Consider the following 12975-nt stretch of genomic DNA (forward strand, 5'->3'; position numbering starts at 1 on the left):
AATATTGAAAAGATATGTGGTATAGTTTCCAATGAGCCAACTAACTACCCAAACTGAGTTCTTATGAATCGAAATTAGGCAATTATTGGTCACCGTACGATAATAAGTTAACACTCATACCGTATACATAGCTCTACAACTCCCAGATATGATAACATTTAGCTTTGAAAGTGTATTTACAATATAAGATTGTTTTAAAAAGCATACATTTTGTTGCCAAAGTGATTTGACTATTATATAATTTATAGCCAATTCTATTGACCATTGACAGTTAACGATTGTATAACAAACATTATAGATTTTAATCTAAAAGGCTTAATGCGAAAATCTGTGTACTTTTTACTTTAAATGCAATAGGCCATTCTTTCAAAGTATATTAACATTTGTTACAATTTTTAAATCTTATTTTCTACTAGACGGATAGTAGATATAAATGCATCCATAAATACTTTTGTAATATATTCCTTACATAAAACAATATCATATTGTTATTTAACTTACAAACGAAAGAAGGTAACTGTGTGAATACTAGAACCCTACCTTTGAACAACGAAACAAATGTGGAAGTGTCAACCAGTTTATTAGCTCGCCATTATCCCAATTTCGTCACAGGCTTAACAAAGAAACAAAGATAATTAAAGTACAAAAAGTCATCACAGTTCTTTCATTTGAACATTCATGTTGTTATTCCATTCTTCTAAGGCATTCACAATAAACACTTCCCAATTATATTTGAAAAGGAACAAAGGACGTTGTTCATTTAGAATTTAATTAAAATTCTCCACATCGAAATCAGTGTTTGAAATATCATTATATTACAAATGATTCTATTTCTGGCTGTTCAATTTGTATAAAAACTACTGTATAAAATTAATATACGTGCAAACCATTGTAGAAGGAGTTCAGGAAATAATCTTCTGGCAAGTAAAATCCAACGTAAAATTCCTTTACATAAAAAACGGTAATATATGTTGCTTGATAGTTTTACAACGACATCATCGTTATCAAGGTTAATTATAATTAACAGAGACACAACATCTTTGATAAATTGATAACCGTAAGTTTAATCTGGCTATGACGTCAAACTATACAATGTCTGGCTTTATACCAGACACGAAATAATATATAATGATGTTTCAAAGCAATTATACTTTATTTTCAAAATGATTTTTATACATCAAAACATTAACATATGTTTCCTTTTTGTAACAGAGCGTTCATTAATTAGATCAATTTTGAATGACATATACCTATATTAACTTCAATGGTTGTCTTAAGTTTGAAACACCATTGCCAAATCATATAAAAGTACATTTACACTTTGTATATGTACTTTTATTGTATATTGCTTGAGGATAAGTCTTGCAAGTAGAAAATACCAAACTGTTTTGCATATCAATGGATAGAATCAACGTGGAAAATGTAAGTATGCAACTTCACTGATTACAAAAGCAATGACAGAGATGATTTATGAATACTATCTGTATAATTTAAGTTATTTTCATATTTCGTCTAATCATTTTCTCCTTTCTCTAATACTCGTTTGCTGGGATACCGTTTGAAGCATTGTATAGGATCAATTGCTACTAAATGTAAAACTTGTCACCACCATTTAGGTTGGACTCTCAAATGTTCTTTAAAACGTCCCATACACTCCTAATGATGTATTTAGTTCCAAGAGTGATACAACCGTAAGTGTTTTTATATATATATATATTCTACGAGTTTTAAAGATATCAAATATCTAAGAGTTTGTATCTTAAACGTGTGTTTGTGGATATAATTGAATTATCGTCGCTGTAAATGTAGTTATCTAAAGTGGTGTATTGATTTTAATTGTGTGCCCCTTTAACGCTATTATTATGCATGATATGTCATACTGCTAGCTTTCGTGATCTGGAAATAGATAAATTCAATTAAAGGTTATCGAAAAATGACAGTAAAATCCATTCGTCAAAGGATGAGACATGGTTTTCATCCCTTTTTTTTAAATATAGTATATCATTACTGATCTACTATTTTATAATTAGTAACACTATTTAGGATTTTTTTGCTTTAAATCAAAATGATGCTTTGCTTATTACGGATTTAAAAAACAAGTTTCAAATGGTGTTGTTCTAAAAATATATAAATGTGATGATTGTAAAAATATTTAAAAGCTTGGTACATAGAACAACGGAAAGCTACTGACATATCTTATACTTAGGTCACAGAGGGGTGCAATTTCGGCAAGCCTTACATAAAAAAGGATTCAATCTACAGTAATTCAACATAAAATTAAATTCATTTAAGCCCCATTCCCACTAGTCCACTATCGCACTACGCTCACCGCGATCTAACATAAATTCAGATCGTGGTGAGGTCGCGGTATGAGCGGTATGAAAATGTTCGTTGCTTTCACGATGCTACTACGATTATACCACGTTCTCATCACGCTTATTCTGTGACCTCTCTACGATTATCAAGATCTCTCTACGCTCATCACGTTCTCACTACGACCTACCACGAGTTATCCGAATGCAATACGATCTTATCACGCTTTTACTGCGATTATAGTACGTTCTTACCACGATTATACTACGTTCATACCGCAACCTTACTACGTTATCAATAATAACGTCAACATCGTGTTCCATGTCAATACAATTCCATTCTTTATATTTCTGATTAATACATAGATTTCTTGGAAACAATACAGTCATGCCACCAAAATCTTCTAGAACACGTGGGCGTGGTGGTAGGGGTTAATTTGGAGACAGAGGGAGCTCTGATAGTAACGAATCCTGATCAAGCAGATATCTCGGACTGACAAATCCAACCTAAATTATAACCTTTTATTTGCTGATCCATAAAGCTCAAATGACGATATTTCAGTGAACGATAGCAGAGATGACACAGATGTGTCAATAGATATAGGAAGATGTGGTATGAGTGCCAATGAGACAACTCTTAATCCAAGTAATAATTTATAGACGTAAAACATTGGAAAACCAACGGTCTAATCTATATAAAAAAAAACAAGAAACGAGAAACACGTATAAATTACATAAACAAACGACAACTACTGTACATCAGATTCCTGACTTAAGACAGGTGCAAACATTTGCAGCGGGATTAAACGTTTTAATGGTACCAAACCTTCTCCTTTTTTCTCAAACAATAGTATAACATCACAATATAGAAAAACAGAACGATAAAATATCAATTGGAAGGCTTAACTCAATAAAAAAAGTACCCGCCAATTTTTCTTAAAATGTCCTGTACCAAGTCAGGAAAATGGCAGTTGGTATCTTATAGTTCGTTCTGTGTGTGTTGCATTGTCGTTTGGTTTTTTGTTGCAATTTAGTGTTTCTGTTGTTTCGTTGTTTATCACTTATATTTGATGTGTTTCCCTCAGTTTTTGTTTGTAACCCGGATATGATTTCTCTCAATCAATATGTGGCTTTCGAACAGCGGTATTCTGTCGCCTTTACTTAGTAATAATACTTCTCATTAGGTGTGTTACAAATATGTTCACATAATAAAAAAATTCTTAATAGAGGTGTTATGAACATCTGAAATTCACCCTTTACAGGGTTTTTTTTTTGTAACTTTTCCAGATTGATTGACAGTTACGATGTGTCTATACGTCGTTTAAATGATACAACGGTATCGTGGTCTTTGATTTTATGATATCAGATTAAAATTAAAGAGATGTGGAATTATTTCTAATGAGACAACTCTATAAAAAGATATATTATAGTATAGTATAAAAAGACAACAAAGATACGAAAAATATATTATAGCATAGTCTCTGAATCTTTCAGTTTTACTAAATGCGCCTAATTCAATATCTTGGCATTTTGAACGAGCCTCGATTTGTTGTGCGGGTGAAACATAGACAATAAAAAGCGCTACTCTGTTTACAAACCCAATATTTATATATTTTGATTTCTTTCGATTCCCTCAGGGGTTTTTTGTATGCTAGTTTCTAAGAGGAATTGTCCATATTTGAACATAAGAGATCAACTTTTAAATTTAATAAAAAAATAATAAAAAAAGGAAATAAACTTTTGAAGCACCCTTTCTATGTTTCTATCAACGACTGAATTACAGAATTGATTAGTAAAACAATTCTAGGTTACATGTATTATGATTAATGGAACCAAAAAACATGACTAAGAAGCTTCGGAAGCTTACAATACTTGATTGAATCAATAAAAAAGCAAATTCCGTATGACTATGTATGCTATTTATAATACAATTTTCCTTTGAAATAGAAATATCTAATTTCATTATCTATTGTTATTGAGATCTTTAATTTTATAAAAGATTTTCCGGGTTGTTGTGGTCATTTAGGAATTGAAAAGGGAAAATGTAAATTGTGTACAACCTATAAAAGTAATAACAAATATTAGAAGTCCGAAGTAAGTAGCAACACAATAATTTAGTTTCCCTTTTGAAGACAATACAGATACAGTTAATGGAGCTTGTATTCCTTTTCAGCTTTTTCTTCAAATTACTATTAGTCTTTACTCAAGGATATTGTTTTAATCGAAAGAATATTTAGACATTTTGTAAGTCAACACATTGAAAAAAGCTAAATATCACAAAATTTCTGGACACCGAGGAAAATTCAAAACGGAAAGTCCCTATTCAAATTTCAAAATCAAAAGCTCAAACACATCAAATGAATGGATAACAACTGTCATATTCCTGACTTGGTGCAGGCATATTCGTATGTAGAAAATGGTCGATTGAACCTGTTTTTTAGCTAGTTAAATCTCTCACTTGTATGAGAGTGGCATCAAATTCCATTGTATTGGCAACGATGCGTGAACAAAAAAAAAGATACTAGGTCAAAATGCAAAAAATAGAGGTACAGTGTTCAAAAATGTATTATATTCTTAATCATTATAAAAACAAAGAAATGTGTAACAAAGAAGCACAAAAAGTCATATAACAAATTAAACAACTTCATTGATTGCATATTTTTTCTAGGATTTTATTTATCGATGTTAAATCCACCCGTAAAGGATTGAAAGATTTTAAGTACAGGAACCGAATCAATATTGAAGTGAAATAATGTTTTCTTTGCCTAATACGTTCTCCTATTTATTTGTATTGAAGTCCTGTATTATTATGTTGCCATTTTAATGTTATATTTAACAATGCCATTAATGTGCGAGGTTTGGCATGCCACAAAACCAGGTTCAACCCACCATTTTTTTCTTTAAAAATGTCCTGTATCAAGTCAGGAAAATGGCCATTGTTATATCATAGTTCGTTTATGTGTGTGTAACATTTTTACGTTGTGTTTCCGTTGTGTCGTTTGTTTTCTCCTATATTTGAGTGAATTCACATTACTATAAGACGTGTCACGGTACTTTTCTATCCCAAATTCATGTGTTTGGTTTTGATGTTATATTGGTTGTTCTCATCGGATTTTGTCTGGTGCTTTGTCCGTTGCTGTGTGTGTTACATTTGAGTGTTGTGTCGTTGTTCTTCTCTTGTATTTAGTGCGTTTCTCTCAATTTTGGTTTGTTTCCCCGATTTTTTTTTTGTCCATAGATTTACGATTTTTGAACAGCGGTATACTACTGTTGCCTTTATTTATAATGTGGATATATTTCTTTTGTTGGTACCCATGTTTGGGGATTTAGGAAATCTTGTACTTTTATTTTATCGGTTTTGCTAAAGTAAGCATGCCATCTTATAGAAAATTTATTTTAAAAAAATGAACGCTTTACCCGTTTCCAATGAAATCTACGAAGTTTGTATCTCACTGATAATAATTAATCATCAGTAAACAAAACAATATGTAGGATTCTATTAAAATAAAAACTTCGAACCAAATGATAAGAAAAAATTATGAACAAATTAAACAGAAGCTATTGGAATATAACCATCAATATGAAATTACAAAAAGTGACAAAAGCTTCTAGATGTTGTTAAAAACACAATACATAGTTTTATGACTTAAACAGATGCTGAAGGCCGGGTTAAATTATTTCTTTTATAAACTCAGCCGTCCATATCCTTCTAAAATCATAAAAGGTATATGAATGACGTGGGAAAAAGTCAGTATACAATACATACAAAACACTTTACTATTAATATAACTATTATAGATAACAAAAACAAAAGAACAATCGAAACAATTATAAAAACATAAATATAATTTATCACAGTCAAATTAACAGTAAAAGTACATTCAATATTGAAATTGCCCTTCTACTTGAATAAAATATAAATTTGATATTTGTGTTTTATCAATTATAAATTTTGATCAACTATAGTCATGATAGTAGACATTTAGAATTGCGGAACAAATTAATCCAAAGGACACATGAAATTGGATACATGTATCTTTTCCTAAAGCGGCTCAACACTTTAAGTTTAATTCCTGAGCTATATGGTGATAGAAACAATTTCAACTAAAATGAAAATAATGGACTGTAAAATACAATTTACTCCTTATTAAATATAATACAGTATATCAATATCTTTTATAAAGCACAGACAAATTAAATGGTGTTGTGAATAATTTTGTTGGTCAATTTGCAAAATTCTCTTGTACCATGTCAGGAGTATGACAGTTGTTACCAATTCGTTTAATGTGTTTGAGCTTTTAATTTTTCCATTTGATAAGGGACTTTCCGTTTCGAATTTTCCTTGGAGTATAGTAATTTTGTGATTTTACTTTTCAAATAACTGGGAACCGTAAATGATATCTTTATGTATCTCACACTCACTTATTAAGTTTTCTATCAGTGTAATAAATAGTTATAGGATTTCTAATAAGGTAGTAATTTTGAAAAAGAATGCATATTCTAAGAAATTTTATCTTATTAATCTAACTCATCACATACATTTTATTTTATTAAGCTGGTATTTGGTGTCTGTATGCCAATACCCATACAGACTAGCCTTATTATAGAAAGGTTTATGATGTGTACATGTACCAAACAAATGTATCATTAAGATATATGTGAACGCAATACGATGAAACTAAGAGTATGATACTGCTGGAAAATTGAAAGTTGACCTAAAATCGTAACATTTGTCAGTACGCCGAATGCTTTATATACACAAGACTCATCCATGGCGTTCAATGACCATATAAATGATATCGCAAAGATCGATTGAAGAGAGTATAATAAAAATCATTCTCAGAAACCCAACACTTAGCAGTCAGCGACTGCATTTCGCAATTGTATCTATAATTGACAATAGAACTTAAATACACATTTTCCCGGTTTTAGTGTTTGAAAATAAATTTGAATGACCTACAGAGATCAGACTTTGTTTACTAAATTTGCTCCGTGGGTGTGCTGACATTTTATTGTCAACAAATTAATTAGAGAATAGATTAGAGTGTCTTTTCAATTTCTCAATAACATAGGGAAGTGGTAATGAACTGTGATGTTTTATTAATTAATATTGTTGTGATTTAATCATTCCTTTGACCCTTATCCGAAGTTGAAATGATAAAAGATCAATTATGACATATTTTAGAAACGGGTGATAACTATATTTACGAAATAGAAAAATGACAGGTATAATGTTAATGTTATTTCTTCAATCGATTTTAATTTGTTTTGTGGCAATATTCAAAAGATTTAAACTTTTGATGATATTGTGTCTGGATTCAAATAGAGAAATCCTGACAAAAATTGATAAAAATTTAAACAAAACTTTTGAATTTTTGTAAGCGACTTCGATGACAGCAAATGAAAAGAAAAACAAAAAAAAAAAACCTTTTAAAACGCTAACGAATATTAAAAAGGAGATGTGGTATGGCCAATGACACAACTGTTCATAAGAGACCAAAATGACACAGACAATAACAACTATAGGTCACCGTACAGCCTTCAACAATGAGCAAAGCCCATACGGCTATAAAAGGCCCCGATATTACAATGTAAAACAATTCAAACGAGAAAACTAACGGCCTTATTTATATAAAAAAAATTAACGAGAAACAAATAATTAACACATAAACCAACGACAACCACTGAGTTACAGGCTAAACACGTATTCTACCTCAATGGTATCATGGTATACCCGCCTCTATTGGGAGAGTTTGTGCATTCTAACCCATACCGGCGCAAATTTATTAATTTATGAACCTTAAAAATTGTAAGTTAACAGTAATGACATCTAGATCTCTCACACTTTGTACATTTGAATAAATTAGGAAATTAGCATTTAGAAAGTGCTTTGTTTACTATTGTATTGGTTTTATGTTCACAGAAACCTTGACATAAAACTGCATATTCATGTTTTCCCTTAACTGATATGATGTTATGTACTGTGAATACCTATATCAAATAAGAAGACTATAGTATATGGGATACTTGCACTAAATCATACAGACCTATCAAAGGGAACATGCGAATATCAATATATAATTTATATTCAACGAATGCATCGATACTACTTTACTGTTTCTTGGAACTGCATTAATTGTATTCTATTTCAAAGCTAATGTCGTTAATACTTGGTTCATTAAGTGTAAAGAATTTTATATTAAGTCATATTACTCAGCCATCGTCATAAAGATGCAGTATTCTCATATAAAATTTATATCCCTCAGTGGGTGTGAAATATTTAACTGATTGTATAATACAGTACAAACTTGCAATTTTCTGCATGTTGTTGATACTTAAGAAGCTGTTTTCTAGTTTTCTGTCTTGTTTTAAATTGTTACTGTTTTATATATTTTTTTTTTTTTTTTTGGTTCATAAAAGCTGGGTTCTTTTTCTTTAAAAATACTCTTATACTGAAAACAAAACTTGAATTTATTAGACTGCAAATCTTAGAAATTTCAGACTGCTAAATCGAAAAGAAGAAAAGACACAACCCTATCGACATCAGCCGTTGAAATCATGAAAAAAAGTAAAATCACAAATATACTGAACTCCGAGGAAAAATCAATCGGAAAGTCCCTAATCACATGGCAAAATCAAATAAATGACAAAACACATCAAACGAAAGGACAACAACTGTCATATTCCTGACTTGGTACAGGCATTTCCAAATGTAGAAGATGGTGGATTGAACCTGGTTTTATTTTTTAGCGCTAAACGTCTCACTTTTACAACAGTCTCATCAAATTCCGTTATATTTACAACGATGCGTGGTCAACACAGACATAATAAATAAAATAGTCAAAATATGGGTACAGCAGTCATCACTGTGTTACAATCTTAAAACAAACAAATATACAAAAGAAGCACACAGCATCTATCAAATTAAAAACACATTCATTGCTTCGTGTGTCTGTCAGAAAATGTGTACGTCATATAGGAAAAAAATTTGTCGTTCAATGTTTACATAAAACCATTTTATAATTTCACATGGGAAATGTTGGCATACAAGTCTCCCCGATGGTTATGCAAAATTTGTATCAATAATGACACGTGTCGTGTAACACCCATTAAATATGTTGATGAGATATAACTTCGGAAGAGACATTGAACAAGATCGGATGTTGTCATATATCTCATGTAACGCCTCAATCTTTTCACAGATGGACAACTTCAAGCTATAATCACTGACATCATTTCGACCCTCCTATTTCTCAGTAGTAGCATACCATTTGCATATAATATAGCGTTTACTTTTCCTCAAAAGATACGTGAATGTTCACACTAATCATAATCAATTTAATAGTAGGGGTGTGCTCTTTATAATCAAACTTCTCCATCAGAGTTACGAGGAAGAACGACTGAAAACGATACTTGTTTTTATGGTCACCACCACAAATGGGCTAACCTATACGATATGTCTTTGTTTCATCTCACTAGTATGTCTTTTTATTCTTTTATCTTTAAATACCAGAAAAGTCATCAATTCATTAATTTTACTGATTGTGTCCTACTACCAATTGTGAAATTTTGACTGAGTAGTATGATGCATGCATAACAGGCAATGCTTATCCTGTCGACACAGACGGTCTAGCTCTATCTTGAGTTCATATGTTTCTTTTATTTTTGTTTTAACCTTGATTTACCTTTCTCATTTGATTCATTAGATTTGAACATGATATAACTTTTATTTACCTTGTTTAGATTATTTGAAAACTGATCCAAATATTTGAGACACCAATTTATTCTTCTAAAGCAATTTTTTCATCAAGAGAAAAAAATAATAATAATACCATATAAAGTTGTATACAAGTAAGCTTTAAAAAGACAGCTTTTGAAATCTTGTTTGATCTGTGTTATAGCATTATTTGAATTATATTGTACGTATATGACTGGTTTCTATGTTTGCAATTTAACTAAGTGTTAACTTAAATCTGCATATTGCTATCATATACCTTTGTCATTTATATCTTGCTATGTAAGTTGATAATATATAATATGCAAGATAAATGTTTTTATGTGCTTATAAAAGAAAGATATCATAAACAAGAAGTAATCTTAAAAATGTATTTCCAATTTTCATATGATTTCAGAGAAGAGAATAATGGCCTACAACTTTCTATGGAATTTAAGAATGGCAAGTGTTCATATTGTTTCTCATTTTGACAGAATGCCTTATATAGAATTTAAGTAAATTAAAAGGAATTTGACACACTGTTGGAAAATCTAAAATTCTTATACACTTCATGTTTTAACCATCGAATTTGAATTAATTTCAAACCATAAAAACTATTTCTTTGTTAGTGAACTATTTTCAGATGTATTAATTTAGACAGAATAATTGAATCTTGCTTTTTCCACGTTCTCATCAATAGTTCTATATATTTGTTACATATTCCCACGATATTCCTTGATAAAATATTGAATTATATATGAGAACAGTCACTGAATACAGACTATGTGTAATGGATCCATTATCTGAGTTTTTATATCTTTTCAAATAGTATATCGTATTTGATCGAATTTAATTATTTATACTGATTTATCAGATTTTTTGCAGTGTCTTTTTTTCTTTATGTCTAAAATTAGTGTATTGTTAATATCAAATAACAAGGGATACTAAATTTCAGTCTGATGAATACACAGTCAATCGGATTCGCTCTCATTCCTTGACAACACTTAAGGTATCTCTAAAATAATGATCTCGGGACACAATAATATTAAACAAAACAATTTCACTCACCCGCATCATTTTTTTTTTTAATTTTTCTAATGCATACCTTTTTTTAAATTTTCTAATGCATACCTTTTTTTAAATTTTCTAATGCATACCTTTTTCGGGTTATTACTTTGTATTTATCGCTCCATTGTGAGTTCTTCAACAACAACGTACCTTGACATCCATTGTCATTTAAATCTGTTGTTTATATTTAAATAAAAAAAAAAGAAAAATAAATAACTTCCTATCACGCAATACTGACTCTAGTCTATTGTTTACTCTTTGATTTTAACATGTAAAAGGATATAAGCAAATTCAATATTTATCCAATATGCAATTATTGACATGATAAACCGTCTGCTGACAAAGGAAGTTTAAAAATATTTTATTATCCTTAAACATACAAAGTTGTTTACTTCATCGTTTGGCGGTCTCTAGTGTATAATTGTCTTAATGGCGATATATATTACATCTCCTTAATTTTTTTTTACATATTTCAAAAAAAGTACATTCATGTTAATGTCACTATTCTCTTTAAAAACAACACAAAACAACTTTTCAAACTTCACTCAAATGTCGTGTCGATCATAAGTTATTTACGAATTAGATTTTGAGGAACTTTATGTTTGGAAATTTGACCATGTTTTCTATATGGTTACATTGTCGTTTGGTTTTGTTGCTCTTCAGTGTTCTGTTGTTTCGCTGTTTCCATCCTACAGTTTGTGTGTTTCCCTCGGTTTAAGTTTGTAACCCGGATGTTCTTTCTCCGTCGATTTATGACTTTTGAATAGTGGTATACTACTGTTGCCTTTATTCATTAAGATCGTTTCGAGACTGCAATCGAGCAGTTTTTTTATTTAAATATAAGTCTCATCTCAGATATTCAAATACATTATGTCCATGATGTTAAACCTTAATTGTTTTCTGTGTATTGTTGATATTTGCCAATACTTTTTAACCTGTTTATATAATTTAGCTACTAGTATATGTGCCGTTTTTGTTCTGTCTTATTGACGTATATCCCACATCGGGTCTTTTTCCATGTACCATGTTTTAATAAAATCAAACACAGCGATTAAAAAACAATATATATATAGTATTAAAATGGGTTGATGTTTTTTTACTACAATGAATTTACTCACCACAAACAGTTTTCTATTATACAACAATGAATTCCTCGTTACCATCAGCATAACATTTTCTTTTAAACAAATCCAAAATAATCCAAACTTTATCCTCATCTGACCGTTCAATATGCTTACTGTTTTAGCGATAATATACACGATAATGTTAAGTCTACTATTGGTTTACGTACAATATTGTCATAGGTCGAGTCATCAACTCTTATTATCCTGGGAATACTGCCATATAAGAACAACTTTCAGAATTAAGATTTATCAGGTATAAAGATTATATTTACAGGAAATCAATACTTTCTTCGTTTTTCTTCCTTGAATTAGGTCAGAAATTTAAAATACACAATACAATATGTATCTAAACATACAAAATATTGTCATCAAAATCAATTGGTTTTCTAAAAGCTATTCGATATATCAGTGCTGACAAAAGTAAACATATAGGTGAATATAATGTTTATATCATTTTGAAATTAATAATTCAAGCTGAAATCTATATGTTAAACATTAAACTCCGAAATAGTACTGTCATGATGCAGCTGGTTTTTTCAGGAAGGAAGTATGACCAGAACTATACTTTATAGAGTTTTTTTACCATTAAAAGAGGTTTATTATAAATATTGTTTTTAAAAAAAATTCTGACGTCAGACACACAAATCAATGAATGTGTTTGTAGATAGATATTTTTGTGTTCTGTTAAATTGTCCCTTTTAAAATTGCTATACGATTATGATCGATGTACCCATATTTTGACTATTTTATTTATTGT

General features: G+C 30.1%; 1 protein-coding gene across 3 annotated transcripts in view; it reads right to left on the reverse strand.

Moving 5' to 3' along the window:
* Positions 1-12510, reverse strand: part of LOC143064096 (uncharacterized) — a 40840-nt gene extending 28330 nt beyond the window's left edge. The window contains exons 1-2 of one of the 3 annotated variants that reach the window (XM_076236652.1): positions 12213-12510; positions 11184-11268 (exon numbers count right to left, since the gene is read on the reverse strand). The gene's annotated coding sequence lies outside the window, so the exon portion shown is untranslated. Of the gene's footprint in view, positions 1-540; positions 1029-11183; positions 11269-12212 lie in introns of those variants that run through there. The other 2 variants (XM_076236657.1, XM_076236654.1) reach the window with 2 other exon arrangements.
* Between the last annotated feature and the right edge of the window lie 465 nt (positions 12511-12975).

Source organism: Mytilus galloprovincialis, chromosome 2 (assembly GCF_965363235.1).
Source record: "Mytilus galloprovincialis chromosome 2, xbMytGall1.hap1.1, whole genome shotgun sequence".
NCBI lineage: Eukaryota > Metazoa > Mollusca > Bivalvia > Mytilida > Mytilidae > Mytilus > Mytilus galloprovincialis.